A 13,239-nucleotide genomic window follows, 5' to 3' on the forward strand; every position below is an offset into this window, starting at 1 on the left:
AGTTTAGGTTTAGGTTTTGGGTATGTTTGGGAACAACAAGACGTTATTAATCCATGTGTATTCTTATCGAAGTTCACTTCTCGCTTGAAATTTGTTCATGAACAGAATTGGCGAAATTCACTCCAAACCGGTAGCAAAACTTTCTTATATTCTTGTTTTAAATCTTATCTTTCAAAGGAGTCTTATATAGAGTGTGTAAATGTAAAGAAGTTCAGATTTGCATTAGCTCGGTTCAGCTGCTCCTCTCATCAGCTTCACATTGAAACGGGGCGGTATTCAGGTATTAGTAGAAATAATAGGGTGTGTAACATGTGTAAGCTTGGTTATGTTGAGGACGAGTTTCACTTTGTTTTAGTTTGTCAGCCTTACAAGGAGTTGAGGCAACAATATATACCTTGTAAATATTATACCTTTCCAAATATGGAAACATTTAACATTATAATGTCAACTTCTAATCGTGATCTGATAAGGAACCTATCTATCTGCATCTATAAAACTATGCTCTTTAGATCAGTATCCCTGTGTTAGCTAATGCAACATTTTATTGTATGTACACCTTGACATGTCACAGCATGTACTATAGTCATGGGCCGATGGCCTACACTATTGGAAATAAATGAATTGAATTGAAGAATGTTGTATTGTTACTATGAATATTGGCCTTTACCCACATGTGAAGATCCGGGTAACCCTGTTAGACACAGTCTTCAGTAAGTCACGTTTGTCGTAAGAGGCGACTAACGGGATCTGGTGGTCAGGTTCGCTGACTTGGCTGACACATGCCATCGTAACCCATTTGCGTAAATCAGTGGTTATGATGTTGATCATTTGATTGTCTGATCCAGACTCGATTATTTACTGACCGTCGTCATGCAGCTGGACCAACCAAACATCTGTACATCCACCCTGTGTGCGAAATACACATTATGTCGCTAAATCTCCACATCATCATCGTCATTATTGTCATCATCATCATCATCATCATCATCAACGTTCTGTGTGGATTCAAGTAGATTACAATGACGGTCCTCTACACAGTGAGCTAGTCGTCCATGACTATTTGATTGGCATTCTAGGAGTTGGTGACTGAAAAATGAAACATGTAGCTTCATGGGTGGCATTGTTTTGTATTGTATAGAGCGACATTTCGATGCACGTTCTTACATCGTTATCAAGCCTAAAGTGAATACCACCACACGAAGAGAGGTATATATACATACATTAACAGGCGCATATGGCAAGTGGTACATAATTGCAGGGATAATCTACAACAGGGATAGGTCACTCCGTTGCTTTCTTTACCATTTGTACCAATTAACGTGTGTCTCGTCATCTTCCAACGCACACAGTGACTTGGCTCGTTCCCAGAGCAACGTCAGCTTCAGAGCTTCAGCAAGTTTATTGTATCAGTCTATTGTATCAGTCGGAATTTTACAACGAATGAATTATAGTAAGAATTAGGAGCAAGAATTATCAGTGAATGAATGAAAGAAAGAAAAAGAAGTACATATGTGAATGAATGAAAGAATAAATGATACGCCACGGCCATCACTCCTAAAACATGTTTAAGAACGCAAAGGTATCGCAAAACTAACACATGTGTTAAACTAAATATGCTTTATGGTTCAACTTCTTTATTATACAAGGTCACAACCTTTCGAGACAGTCCCTAGTCTCTTCTTCAGGTGAAGTGATGGTAAAACTAAAGGGATGTAGTATATATACACATAACAGTAGACAGATAACAATGGCTAACAAGATATACAGGTTTCTATTAATTGATGTGCATGCTTTAACTGATGTACAAGCTTCTACTGATTGTCGTGCAGGTTTGTATTGATAAGGTTAATGAGTTACAGGTAAAGATGTTTGGATAAAGGTTAGTCACTGAGGATAAGGTGGTTCCATGCATTGGGTAGGTAAACACCACAGTCTCTGTTTATTGAGGGCTTGTTCCGCTTGATTGCAATGGCTTCTAGGAGCTTCCGTCTTTTGAAGTCATTGGCGTTCCTAACTAATATCCTGGTGTTGTCCCAAACAATCGTATGATTGGGGTTGTGCATGATGTGTTCACATACAGCAGACTTCTGATCCAAATTTTGAACTGATGTGCCAAAAGTCACAAAACTATCACTATTACTTGCAAATACTAAAGGTATGTTTCTTTTCTAAAAGTTAAACGAATGCGTGAAAGACGATTTTATCGGCTTAATTTAGTCTATCTTCGCGGTGAATCGAGAATGGAAGTCAGTGAGCTCTAACATACCGACTTATGCTACAAATGTACTGTCCCAATACTGACACTAATAACAGTTATTTGACTTAAACGGAAGTGATAGTTAACTTTTCTTCTACATATAGGTTTTCAGTTGTCACAACATTCAGCGAATGTAATCAGCTGTTGAAAATAAACCGGGCTCAATCTTAAATACTAAGCTGCCGCCTTATTGTCTACTCTGGTCACATGGCGAGGCGAGACATACGTTCAGCGGGTTTTCGAGGAGTTTCTTCACCCTCTCTATATCATGTATATAGGCTCCCTGAGGCTTCTATCAATTGCTTGTCAAGATCCACTGCTTCAAACCACAAGGGCCAGTCTAGCTACCATACCAAGAATGATAGATGGTACCGGTAGAGATGGGATCAGTCCGTACAACAGGACCTTGGCAAGAATTTACGCACCAGACGCCACAGCACAGGTAAAATATTGTTGAATGCGGCGTAAGACAACACCAGGAAATTCTTATTCCCTGTCAAGACTCCGATACAGCTCGACAGTCATTTTACTGGTTCGGTGTTGGCGTAACAGCTTGCTGACCAGACAGAACATATTTCTGTTCTATGTAATCGTCATTGTCTTGACATGCATTGTGTATACAGGTTTAACCATACCCACGGGGGCGACGTGGATTGAATTGCTATTAAAGATTCCACAAAAGGATCTGTTCAGGTGTTATGTACGGTAACAATTAGCATGTAAAACTAGTTCTTCAAGGCGATAGCAACTGACTAGAGACCCCTTGTGAAGAAGGAGCCCAGTCAGGCAGCGTGGTTTGTGATCCGCACCAAATAGGTACCGCTATGCGTGTCAATACACATAAGAATGAAAGGGAACAAAGAATCACCAAGTTATTTCTTTACGATTTATTGGAGAGATGTCTTCCTGAACACATGATCTAGACCCCCCAGGGAGTTCGTCATGTCGTTGCTGTGTTTTGAACTTGGTATTTTAGCGGCGCCCTCACACGCGTGCAGACACAGAACAGTTTACTGTAGGCGAGGGAAGTTGTGGCCTTCAAAAATGGCATTGATGACAAGTGTTTGGACAATTCTCGTCACATTCGTGAAGGTTGCTGAGTCATGTAAGTGACATGTCCTTGTCTCAACTCAAACCTGAACTTATGTTTAAAACTACCGTTTGACACTTGTGTGCGTGCATGCTTGCGTGCGTGCTTATGTGGGTGTAAATAGATTGTATTTAAAATATTACTGAATTGGTATTTTCTACCGCCCAAATGTATTCCCAGACCAGATCCCATAACCGTCTTGAGTGTGAAATTTTCATGCTTCTCCAGTACTAAGAATTGTTGCCTTTTTCGTTTACATTCTAAAGCTTTGTCTTGGACGTAAATTCAGAATTCTTTCGCTTTCACAGCCATGGAGCACGTTTTCTGCATGCATTATTGGCAAAACTTTCGTTTCTAAGGTAACCAATTAGTCTAAGTATGCTTTATGAGAAATGCTCTTTCTGCAGTAAATTAATGCTCAAAAGAAAGTATACACCTCTTTGATTAGACATTAAATCAAAAGGGAAACAAATATGAAATTATTTTGAATTCAAGAAGAGTATTCAATTACACCAAACGTCCATACATACAGTGCATGGAATGGTGAAGGTTTGGTTTGATGGTCAGTGAAAGAGAACTGTTGTCAAAAGAATATTTACATATTACCAAAAGTCAAATAAAATCATGTGTCTCTCTGGAAATGTCATTGAAATCAAGCTCAACAGCGTGTATGGCCTCCATTGGTGTTGATGAAGGCCACATCACGTCGCCGCATGGATGACGTCAGGAGACGAATGACGTCAGGTGTGATTCGTTGCCATTCCTGTTGTTCACGCGTGGTCGACCGCTCTTAGGCCTGTCACATGTGCAGCCTCTCTGCCTGAGTCGCTGTATCAGTCTGACGACGGTTGGTCTTGTACATCCAAAGGTTCTGGCGATGGCAGTGTTGCTGCGCCATTCCGACAGCTCTCTCTCGTTGAACTTGCCTCAAACGTGGCATACCTTTTGTGTTTTTCTGATCACTGTGTCCCTAACGTGTCCCATCGACTGATGTATACCGCAAAAATGCACGTGCATTACGTGTTACACACGAAAATGACGTTTTTCGATTTTACGCTGCGTTTATGCAAATCGTAATTTTTTGGTTCAGTTTGTTCTCTGCAAGGATGGGTCTTTACATCGGTAACATGGCTCAGTGTGGATAATTTCTTAAGTTTTCACTTTGCGAAGTTTTTATGTAATTGTTTAGGTGTATACTTTCTTTTGAGCATTAGTTTATTTCTCATAAACAACCACATACGTAGGACGTCTCGTTTTGGGAGGATATCATTTGGAAACAGATCTGTGTCATTATATGTGAGCTCAGGAAGTGATTATTCCATTCACAACGTGTTATAAATTTCATGAGAAGCCACCATTTGTTTTCCTTGATGTGCACATGCAGAGGGTCGGGGTACACATTTTCTGTGAAACAGAAACAGGCGCTCGCATCATTTAGAGGATTAAAGATATGTTTTTTTAAATATGAAAATTTTGAGATGACCACCGTCGTGACACGCTTCACAGTACAATATATCTAGACAAGGCCGGACACTTCGGTGTACCCCACCCGCCTGCTTTGCCGATCGCTAGCAAACGTCGACCAATGAGAGGGCTTGGTTTGACCACACCCACTTTCATGCAGCATTATGTTCTTGCTATTGTCCGCCATTTGTGCCAAGATTGTTTAGCTGAGGGTCAAAATCGGCTTCAATCGGGTTGTAGAAGTAACAATAAAGAACTGGTAGGTGTCATGAGTGGCGATCGATAGGCCAGTCATCCATGACTATGTTTCAATGAAGGTTTATTCGATTGCATGCGATGGCATGTGATGTGTTTCATTTAATGTATTATGGATTAAATGGCCTTGAGACAATAAACAATTGAATTGAATTATTTACGTAGTATGTATGGTATATATTGGTTGTCTGCTGTTTCTTTAAATCTAGTTTGGATCATTGTGGCAAGTGAACAGCACGTGTTCTTAGACAAATACGGTCTCGGCATCATTGGGTTCTGGTCAGTCAAGTTTGACGTGAGGGGAACTAAGGACGTACAGTTCGGTCTATGGGGGCCGACTAAGTCTATATCCAGTGGGTACGTCATCAACCTGAACAATGTGACTGGTGGAGAGTATTTCTCAGCGGTCCGAAAAATATGCAGTTCTTGCCCCGGGACGCCAAATGTTGAGGTGAACCAGGGCGGTTCGCTTTTGAGCTCGACCACATTTCGCCCATTCTGAATCAGTTGGGACCAGGCTACAATCAAGATGGGCAATGGGGAAGTCGTCGGGGAAAAGATCGTGGTCAACTGGACGGACCCAAACATCACTGAGGCCAACTACATCACTGTGGGAACATTAGGCGGAGAGACAGTCCACCTGCAGTTTGGTAAGTAATGTGGGTTGGATAATGCATGGAATATAATTATGTATACCAGTCTCGCTATATTGGTATTCAACGTCGTGACATACCACAGGAGATGACGTTGCTGTCAGCGTCAATAAATAAAAGACAACAAAGAAGTCGGAATACTGTGTCTGATTAGGACACCGATGTTAGACTCTGCTGGATGCCAGAACTCGGTTCTTCCGCGTGACGGTCGGATGGTTTAATCATTAGGATATCTCGTCGCTCTCATTGGCTATAGCGAGCAGATGGTAGCCTAGTGGTTAAAGCGTAAACACTTTGCTAGCCGCACCCGGTATATTTCCCACATGGGCACAATGTGAAAAGCCCATTTCTGGTGTCCCCCAAAATAATATTATTAATGCTATTTAACACGGTGTAAAACAATGCTCACTTGCCTCACGGCTATTTTGTACATCTTAGTAGGTGCAAATCAACATACTTCTTGCAACCCCTTCCTCGTGGAAGCTCATAGGCAGAATCACATTGATCAGTGGTGTGGAAAATCGGAATACGTGCCGGAACTCAAGGAAGAAAGGGCGTTGTTTTCTTAAATGAAAACTTGTATATACAATCTACTAGATTACGAGACATTAGGGTCCGGCGCTGCCCATCACCGTTCTTGTGAAATTCACAAATATTCTTTTGTATAGTTAATATATACATTTTATTCGGACTTTATCAAGAGTTTGTGTTTATGAATCACCGGAGGCCACCGCAAACAGCAATTGCGTAAAGTATTTCTGTAAAGACTTTGGATGCTGGACACAAAGGTTAAAACTTTATCTTGCGTGGTCTGCTAAAGCCATGACAATGGCAGGCAGACACGTTATACAATAGCACATGCCTGACTGGCAGGTCGTGTTCGTGTAACAAAACAATAGAGCCCAATTACCCCATTCATTCACCAACTTCAGTAATCTTTGTTTTGCAGACTCGACATGTGCTGCTATGAACCGCCCTGCGTTGTACCCAGGATGCAACAACTTCAACTTCCAACTGAGTCAAGTAGGGAGAAAAATCTGGTCCCAGGGAGATGTCATCTCCGTGGCAGCTGGCATGGACAAGATGTATGTCATGGATTGTATTTTCAAATGTCTTATCAACAGTAACTGCATCGGGTTCACCCTCTCCACCATGGGCATCTGCACACTCACCAACAGATGTGCTCCAATGACTATGATGGAATCAAATACAGATTTCTACCAACTCAAGTCCTTTAGTACCCAGTAAGGGGAAAGATCAGAGTAGGAAATGTCCGGTAACCACTTTCACTGTTGTTGAAGACCAGAAATCCTACTATCAGATGTTTACTAAATGAAACGAGACAAACAGTTTCGTTGACAGAACAAATCTGTACATTCGTAATATTGGCCTCAAAAGCAGCAAATCTGTTTCAAATGTCTGTCATAATACATGCAAATTGGTAACAGCCACAAACTCCATGTCTATTAACAAAAGAAAAGTCTGTTACAGTAGAGCCACAAAATCCGTGAGTATTAATAAAAGAAATGTCTGTTACAGTAGAGCCACAAAATCCATGTATATTAACATCAGAAATGTCTGTAAGAGTAGAACCCACAAAATCCATGTATATTAACATAAGAAATGCCTGTAAAAGTACAACCCACAAACTCCATGTGTATTAACTAACAGTGGAACATTTGAATCCAAATAACTGCATCTGACATTTTGGAATCAGCTTGTATCACATGAAATATATGTTGTCACGTAAAAGAGACCCTGGTCTTAGCATAGATATCACGGGATTACAGAAAGATTTCTCTGAATGTTTCAACAATTTGTAATTACTGTCATGAATCGTTTCATACATTACCTGTTTTCCCATTAATGAATTCATACTTGGTTTGTAAAGACAATTGAACACTATGACTGTTCACCTCGTGCTGTTCGTCTTTCATTTCCGTTTCTGCAACTTAATACCTTTGTGTGTGTCACGTCTAACATTATACAACTGTTAAGTGCATTAGTTAGCGAATGCTATGACAAATATCTCCTATCACTGGAACAGAAACAGATTTCGTTGTATCCAACATTAAAGAGACATTGTCATTTCACGTCTCACGAGATAGATGCCACTGCACCTGATGAGATATAGCTAGTAGCCGCACACAGGTAAACATACACTTGAAATGTATTGATAGTAATTTTATTAAACTTGCGTATGAAATACTGGAGCAGTATAATAGCTTCAGTATTTATTTTTCCCCTGAGCGTTTAGTTAAAAATCAAACAAACCACTGATTCGGGTACTTTACTTCTAAAGCCTAACCCAATGTATGTATCACAGAAACATTACTACGACGGATATTTTTATAGTAAAGTTACACATCTACTGTTATTTGTTTATTATTGAAGATCTACACCTATAACTCAACCTGATCAAAGATTCATTTCAGTAAGTAGATATAAATCATGTACTTTGAACCTTTCTCTCAACCAAACATTTTTGAACACGAATCAGTATACCACGGGCATAAAATTCCAAACCATCTGCGTAAAATCAGTGCAACTTACGTCTAAAATCCAGGACTGGCATAAATTATATGTTAATGTAACTGGAAATATTGTTACCTTTTCAAATGCTTCCTCATAAGGTGCCCAGCATAACCGACATCCCCTAGATCGAGTATACAAGTTTTTCTTGTACAACTTATCTGTTATGACAGCCTTTGTCTTGAACACACTGAATGGTACCATTCCGTGAATTTGTTCATGTTCTTATTGCACCGTGTTGTAATCTAAAGTGAAGCAAAAATGAAGAAGAAAGACGAAAAGAAACACTTGAGGCCATGTTAGTTTGGATCATTCTAGTGAACAGTGTTTCCCTAGAACAAATAGACCCGCCTCGTCATTCACAGGCACATCGTGTAAAGCATATACATGGCTCGACAATAAAATATTTTTCTTCACAAATTATGTGTCGGTTTTTATTTGAGGATTTTCTACAGCTGTCTCACTTTTATTTTACGTTTCGGCTTGAAGCGAAAACAAAAAGTAACGAATCATTCCACACCACACCAACAGGTGAAGAACGTCACATTTTAGTAATAGATGCATTGCAATACCTGTATTAAAGGTCGAAATACTCCAGTGAAATGAAGTATCTGACGAAATGTCAATAAGTCTTGTAAACACTTGGTACTGATACTGTAAGTTTAGACAGACCCTATATAAAGTTCGGCAATTCCTGTTATAAAGTTCAAATGCTGAAGGTTCAGGCAGTTCCTGCTGTAGGTTCAGACAACTACAGTTTCTACTGTAAGTTCTGGAAAGAGCTGTAATTTCAGACAATTCTTCTTGTAATTTCAGACAGCTCCTGATGCAATTTCAGACAGTTCCAGCTGTAAGTGCAGACAGCATCCGCTGCAACTTCGGACAAGTGCTCAAATTCAGGCAGTTCCTGCTCCCACATCACACAGTTCCTGCTGTAACCAAGAACACTTCTCAGCCACAGGGCAGCAGGCAAAAATAACAGAGGTATTCTCTCTGTCCTGAATATGTATCTTACACGAGTCTAAGTATCACACATCACACAGCATTTGCTGAGAAACACACTTTTAACACAAGATGACATATCCCCCATGTGCCCACATATTTGAAAGGACAAATCTAACAGTTACTTGATGTTTTTTCAGACTAAGTTTGAATTGAAATCATGAAAAATATTAATGTCATATATCTGTAAACAGCAAAAGGTGCCACTTCAAGACCTGTCTCATATATCTGCCAAGAACTGTTGAAAGATATCAAATGGCTTTTGCGTTGTGCTCCGGTAACGAAATCCATCCCTCCTTTTTGAGACAAAGTCTGAATCGTTTCCATGGATTAAGAAGTTTTCAAGTTGTGCTTCGGAAATGAAACACACCACTCTCTTTTGAGACCAAGTCCGAAAATGGAAACTTGTGAACTGAGTGAACAAGGGGAGATAACTCATCTGGATAGCACTTGCAGGACCACTGGGAAAAAAGACACCACTAACTCGAGGACTTGGAATCTTTTATTCAAGCTGAACCTGTAGATTCAGAAACAAGTTTCGGGGAAAAGATAGTCATGTAGTAGAGGGATCTATCCATATGAATTAGATATGGATGACAACTTATTAAATATAGTATAATTGAAGTCCTGGTATAGATTCCCATGCTGTTGTCAAGAAAAGAAACGTAGCATCATAATTATGTGAAGAAATTGTCAATCCATGGAGTACCTTATCTTTCTTGTTACTCACCGACTTCTAACGTGCCAATCAAAGAGAATACAGAGTGAGTGAGTATGTTCCAGCAAAATCATCCTGGCAACACCAGAAATGGTCATCACACTATACCCATTTGGGGTATCGAACCCTGGTCCTCAGCATGAAGCAGACACTTTAAAAATAGCTGCACCACAACCTGAGAATATAAACTAGCAGCAAAAGGAAACGTCACCAAAATAAAAATGACTATAAGTTGTGAAACATAACTGTCAGTCTTTTTGAAAATAGATAAAAACAAATATCTCAACTACAACAAGTCTATTTCCAGTTAACATTTGCACTTGCATTTCATATCTTCTGACAACAAAATAAAAAGAATAAAATGGAAACTGCACAAAGTTACCCGTATCAAATTAGCACATAAAAAGCTAACCAGGTTTATTCTCTTACATCATTTTAATTGACTGACAACCAAAAACATGCCTCGATCAACACCAGAGCAGAGGGAGACAGCAATCTGTATGTTACAGATGGAACAGACTCATCAGCATTTTGCTAAAACCATGGGATGCTGCAAATCCACCATCGGAAGACTTGTCACATAACATGTCTATGATTGGTAGACTGTGATAGAGTGATAGACTGTGATAGAGTGATAGATAGCAGGTCTCCACCCAACATGAAGACCGATATTTACAGGTGTTGTGTTTTAGGAACCGATACATCACTGATTTAACATGACAACTTTACAAAGAATGTACTATCTTTTTTCTAACATTATTAATGTCTTGCTTGACTCAAAATATGGTTTCACTAACTTCTAATAATCTTACAGGAACATGGTTTCACTAACTTCTAGTTTTCACTAATTTCATGTAATACTTAAAGAGTTGGAAGAGGAAATAAGTTCAAAGAATCCTAAACCTTGCATACTATTACTTTGCCTCTCTGCATATTCCTGTGTCACAAATGGTACAGATCTTGAGTGTGTACAATACACCAGACTGCAATTTATGATGTCAAAAGTAAAATTTCAAACTTTTCTTCATTTATAAAATTGCTTCAAGACTTGATTTGCTAAAGAAAGTTCACAATTTTTGAAATAACACTGACAACTGAGTTTGAACTAAATAAGATTTGAATTGAAATGAATCTAAATGTTCATTTGAAAAATAAATACTTTGGTAATGTGATGGGCCTGCATGCAGCCTTACTTTGCACCAAACACAGTCAACTGTTCAAAGGGTAAGGGTATGTAGGTGTGATAAGTTTAAAAGTAAAGTTGTGATAAATATATAGGTCATGTGAAGTTACTTTTGTCTTTGAGTATATATACTATAAGTATTCATAACATGTTAACATCAGTGTAAAGACAATAAAAAGGAAAACATGCTAATATAATGAACAAATAAACTAGGATACACTATATAACTGAGTGTACATAATAAAATCTAGTGTACGGTATATAATCATGAACAACATAATCAATCTTACAGTATATAATCATGAACAACATAATCAATCTTACAGTATATAATCATGAACAACATAATCAATCTTACAGTATATAATCATGAACAACATAATCAATCTTACTTTATATAATAATGACCAACATAATCAATCTTACAGTATATAATCATGAACAACATAATCAATCTTACAGTATACAGTAAGTATTACAGTATATAATCATGAACAACATAATCAATCTTACAGTATATAATCATGAACAACATAATCAATCTTACAGTATATAATCATGAACAACATAATCAATCTTACAGTATATAATCATGAACAACATAATCAATCTTACAGTATATAATCATGAACAACATAATCAATCTTACAGTATACAGTAAGTCTTACAGTTTTAATCATGAACAATATAATCAATTTGTAAGTCTAAGCCCACTTGTGAGACCTCCCATTTGTGAGACAGGGGAGTGGGTAACTGACCAGCGGTAATATACAGAACAGGTAACTTCAAGCATGCTATTGCACAGGCAGATGGCAATGTCTTCTGTATTGAGGCAGGGGTTGAACCAGACACTATGGCCTATGCAGAAACAGTTGTCATTTTGAACTATACTATAAGATCTATAGAGGCACCACATCTTCTTACTTCAGAAATCCTATTTCCATCATTTGGTATAATAAAATATTCATATCAGCATAACATGAAACAGCTCTATTGAAGTAATGGTAAACAATATAAATAACAAAACTGGATTCACTGAACTGTAGTTTTTGTCATTGTTGCTAGCTGTAAATGTGAAAAATGAGTGAATGAGCGAGTGAGTTTGGTTTTCCGCTGCCTTTAGCAGCACCATCATGGAGTTTACACATTGCACCTATGTGGGGAAGCAAACCCGGGTCTTCAACGGTGTGAATAATGAACTATGGTAAATACAAAATGTGAATCTTAAATGTTAACAGGAACAGACTGAAAAGTGAACTACATCTCATGAATTAAACGTGCATAATGAACTACAGTACAGGAACAAATGAATGATAAACTTTGGTTGATATGAACAAAATGTGAACAATAAACTTTGGCTGATATGAACGAAATGTGAACAATAAACTTTGGCTGATATGAACAAAATGTGGACAATGAACTACATTACATATCAATGTGAACAAAACGTGACTATGAGGGCTGGTCAAAAAGTTCTAAGTCTACTTAACTTCTAGACTAGTGACACCAACTAATCTTAGCATTTTAGCATTTGCAGTTATTTCACTTAAATAGATCAACTAGTTCGAAAGCAACAGGTCCTTGAGGCATACTGGGGTATACATACTGATATCTGAATAATTTCTACTTCATTATAAATGAGGAAATGAAAAACATGCAAAGAATATAGTGTAGAAACTTACACAAAGCCTTGAAGGTTTTGTGATGAGAAGCACATGTTGCCTGAACTTTGACAAGAATGGTATATATAGCAGGACTACAGTATTACCGATACACCTATATACTGCAATATGCTTTTTAAAATATATGCATTGCAATGTTTTTACGAAAACCAACAAGTTGGGTAAAGTACATTAGGAAGTTCTTGTGATTATCTTTATGGTTTAAATTGAAATTTAAACTGACTTTCATTGATAATTAATGTTTTCCTTTGTTAATCGATGATAAAACGGTATAATGTAATGTACTATAAATTGTATAAAAAAGAAAACTGAAACAATGACCATGCAACCAAATATTGATATTGTGGTTATCAGAACCATATAAACCCGAAGTGTGCTTCTCACTATATATTAGCTCATCTTT

The sequence above is a fragment of the Haliotis asinina genome, chromosome 12, assembly GCF_037392515.1.
Source record: "Haliotis asinina isolate JCU_RB_2024 chromosome 12, JCU_Hal_asi_v2, whole genome shotgun sequence".
In the NCBI taxonomy this organism is placed as follows: domain Eukaryota; kingdom Metazoa; phylum Mollusca; class Gastropoda; order Lepetellida; family Haliotidae; genus Haliotis; species Haliotis asinina.